Source organism: Capsicum annuum, chromosome 3 (genome assembly GCF_002878395.1).
Source record: "Capsicum annuum cultivar UCD-10X-F1 chromosome 3, UCD10Xv1.1, whole genome shotgun sequence".
Lineage (NCBI taxonomy): Eukaryota > Viridiplantae > Streptophyta > Magnoliopsida > Solanales > Solanaceae > Capsicum > Capsicum annuum.
In genome coordinates, this window is record NC_061113.1 from 130,691,198 (window position 1) to 130,695,581 (window position 4,384).

The 4,384-nt window shown below is 35.2% G+C and overlaps 1 non-coding gene across 1 annotated transcript; it reads right to left on the reverse strand.

Annotated features, from left to right (window-relative positions):
• Positions 1-2,939: 2,939 nt before the first annotated feature.
• LOC124897510 lies at positions 2,940-3,046 on the reverse strand. Its single transcript, XR_007054222.1, has one exon. It is a non-coding gene; the product is annotated as a small nucleolar RNA R71 (small nucleolar RNA).
• Positions 3,047-4,384: the final 1,338 nt, after the last annotated feature.

Below are 4,384 nucleotides of genomic sequence, written 5' to 3' on the forward strand. Positions count from 1 at the left end.
TTAATGAAGGCTTTTTGCTTAAGTTAAGGGTAGCTATAATAGGGGTGCGTAACATGAAAAAAAAAGAGAAGAATATGGAAAGAATAACTAATACTCCCAACCTAGTTTAAGAAAAGAAGCTAATTGAAAACGGTGCTGATAAATAAAGGAACGGGGAGAAATAGAAGGATAAACTGGTGTTGAAAAACAGAGTTAATTGATAATTGTTGTACTAAAATGCTTAGGATCAATAGTCACTATTTCTTTAAATAGTACCTACGTGTCCCTAAGCCTTTATTAAAATCCTAAAAAGACCTAGTTGATCCTTCACCCGAACATCCGACTATTAGTAGAGTAGGACGCTAAGGGCAAGCTTATGGTTTGTTATATAGCATGTACGAATTCTTTATTGAGAGAGAGTGATTTGATTTGATACTCCCCTATTGTTTCCTAGATATCGTTATGAGTTAATATGGGGAAATTTTCTTGAGTTAGGATGCCGGCGGAGAAAAGCTAGACTACTTATTGTGTTTATTTAATTGAGTTTGCCAACATGTTAGAAATTCATTATTGAAGATAGAAGAATTTGTACTAAATTGTTTCATGAGCTAAAACCTGTTTTGACAAGATAATGTAAGAATACGTTATTTCAAAGTGTAAGTGCCCATCAAATATAACTTTGAGATTGTGATGTAAAGAGGAAGTAATTATGTTTTTGAATATATGTGTTCGAGTAAGAACAAGGTTTTAAGTGTGGGGTGGTGATTATGGGCATATTTATATGCTCAAAGCACTAATATGCACCCAGATTTAGACTTAGTTCAAGAATTTTTGTATGAATTCTTAAGTATAATACATCTTTTATTCCGTTTCGTGCCTAGTGGATATGATTAGTACTTTTAGGTTGAAAATTATGAAGAATTATGCATAATTGGATACAACAAGGATATGGAAGTAGTGAAGGAATGCAAGGGTGTGAAATTAAGCTGAAAAAATCAAAGTTGGAAAGTACGAATCCTCATTTGAAGACACTCCGCATCGCATAGATCAACCAAATCGTAATAGTCCAATTCCAGTAGAGTTTCACAAAACTACCGCATCGCGGAGTAGCTTCATTTATCAGATTTGGAGACCTGAAGGTTTAATGCATCGCAGAGGATGACTATTTTGCAATTATTCCATTCCAGTATCTTACCGCGATAGTGGCGCGTCACGGTAAGGGTGCATTTTACATTGTCAGGGAATATTTGAGCTTCACGATTTCCTTGATTTTAATGGAAAACAGCAATCAAAGTCATGGCGCGACGCGTCGGGTGGACAAATCAGGAATATTTTAAGTGTTTTGTCCCAACTATTAAAGGAAAAATCCAAGAGAATTTGGGGGGATTTTTTGTCAAGCAGAGTAGCGGAGGAAAAGCAGAAATTTCTCTCTTTTAGGGTTCTTAAACATTCTTTTGAATTTCTTTACTTCAAGGCTTGTTTTGGGTATGATTTATTACTTATTTTGGATGATAAATTCAAACATGAGTAGCTAACCACCCTATTTCTAGGGTTGAGACTAAGAACATGATTACTCTTTAAGATTCTTATTCATAGTTTCTTTTTGGATTATCATTTGGGTTGTTCTTAATTTTTTGAGCTTACTATTTTATTGATTGGACACCATTAGAATAAATTTATATTTTTATGTGAATTCGAGAGGAGAATCATAGGATAGAACAAAGAAATTAGGGAGCAAGACTCTTATTCTTTTATAAAATAAGGGATTTGAATTAGCATCTTGGATAGGGATATACCTAGAAGCCTTGCTTGGTTCAATTGCAAGAATAAAACTTCATGAATCTAGAAGATTTGTTGTAACTCTGTGGAAGTTTTAGTTACAACATTCAATCGATAGTAGATTTGAGGTCGGGAGACCAAGATCGTGGCATAATCCTTGCAATCCATCAAGCCAATAACCAATTAGACTGTGAAAAGAATAGAGAATTGTATGATTGTTCAAAATACCTCAACCATGTAATCATCCTCATAACTGATTACAACCATTTCTTACTTTGCTTTAGTCATCATTAATTATTTCTTGTTTAGTAATTTACATTTTATTTATAGAATTAACTTAATCTTGATACCATCAAACACTTAGTACTCAATTGTCTTGAACTAAAGATTGAATAAATTTCTAGTTTATTGATCCTCGAGGGAATGATATCTGACTGTCTAAGTCCTTATATTACTTGCATGATCACGTACACTTGCGTGTGCGTAGAGACACACCAAGTTCTTGGTGCCATTGCCAGGGAAAAAATAGAGTTAGTAAATTGCATTAATTTTTGGTTTTTGATAATAAGTTTAAGTTTTAACAACTTGATCTTCGCGGCTGAATTTTTATAGGTTTAGCTGAACATTGGACTGGATAGGGATAAAGAGTTAGTTGAGCCCTTTACAGAACCAGAGTAATTTTTCATCAAATATGAAGAGCTCAATACTACATTCAACTGGGATAGATAGCGGAAATACGTGATCCTATAGTTGTTGATCCAAATGTTGGAAATGTTCCAGCTCCTGTTATTCCAGTTATTCCTATTTAACCAGTCGCAAGACCTATTTATGAGGTGGCAATCCCACATACACACCTCGTGACTAACAGTATTCTGAAGCCTGAACTAGGAGGTTGGTGGGAATTGAAACAAAATATGGTGCAATTGTTGAGATCTGCGCTAGAATTTTAGGGACTCTCATATAACAATTCACAACAGCACTTACAAACCTTCCTGGAGATAAGTGATACATATAATATTGAAGATGTGAGTACTAATTATGTTAGATTGACACTCTTTCCCTTTTCTCTACTGGGGAAAGCAAAGAGATGGCTACTTGATGAACCACACCAATCCATCACTACATGGGAAGATTGTGGTCGAAGGTTTCTTATTTGATTTTTTCTATGTTAGAAAAATTCACAATTGAGGAGTGAGATATTAAGTTTCAGACAGAAAGATAGAGAAAATCTCTACCAAGCATGGGAGAGATTCAAGGGCATGCTTATAAATTATCCTCGTCACCATCAATCGAATGATATTTTTGTGCATTAATTTATAGAAGGCCTTGAGTCTAATACAAAGATTCTCTTGGATTTAGCAGCAGAGGGTTAAGCTTTGGAGAAAATATATGAAGAATTGTATACCTTGCTGAATTAAAATGCATAAGGAAATCCTGATTGGCATGCAGACTCAAGGAATGCTCCCAAGAAGGTTGAAGTGGTTTTAGAGGTTGATCAGTTCACTGCATGACAAGCACAGATTGCAGCAATGCAAAACCATATGACTACTCAGCTTAACACCTTAAAGTTGGGTATAACATAATCAACAGCCATAATGAATATAGTTCAACAGGTATATACATGGTGTAAAGTTTGCAGAAGTGGTGAGCATAAAGCAGATGCATGTTTTATTAATCCAGATTCAGTCAACTACATGGGGAATGCAAACCGTTAGGGTCAATAAAATTTTAGCAGTATGTATAATCCAAATTGGAGGAACCACCCTTATTTCTCATGGGGTGGGAATCAGGCATAAAATATAAATCATTATAAGAGACCAGTGCAACCAAATCCACAGTCGGTTCAGAATAATCAAGCGACTACTTTGAATAGTAATATGGAGGAGATGCTTAAGCATTTTATGGCTCAACAAGCATAGTTTGAGGTGGACATGAAGTCTCAATAGGCATAGTTTGTAGTTGAGTTGAAGAGTCAACAATTTCTCACAAGAAATCTGAAGTTGCAGTTAGGTCAAATCATAGGATCGCAGAATACAAGCCCACTCCTTATGGCCTAATCCTAAATAGGTGAATGCAGTTACAACAAGGAGTGGGATGCATAATAAGGAGATTGTTTAAGAGTACGATAATCCCATGGTCACTGATGATAGTTTACAAGAGAATACATAAGTAGAAGTAAAAGAAAAAGAGGCTAGTGAAGAGATTTATGTAGAGAACAAGACTATCCCCTTACCCTTTCCTCAAAGGGAAAAAAACCATCAAGAGGAAGCCAGTTTTAATAAGTTTCTAGATCTTCTGAAATAAGTCCATGTAAATCTTTCTCTTGTTGAAATTCTATAGAGTGTGCCAAAATATGCTAAATACTTAAAGAATATTGTTTCCAATACGAATCGGTTGACTGAATATGCTACAATTTCACTTACTCAAGAGTGCATGTCCAAAATTTAAAATAAACTGCCTACAAAATTGAAGGATTCGGGGAGTTTCACCTTACAGATTACCCTTGGTAAAACCATTTGTGTTTGTGGATTATGTGACTTAGGGGATAGCATAAATCTCATACCCATGTCATGGTATCGGAAGATGGATCTTGAAAGCCCCAAAACCACTGCTATTATGTTGTAGT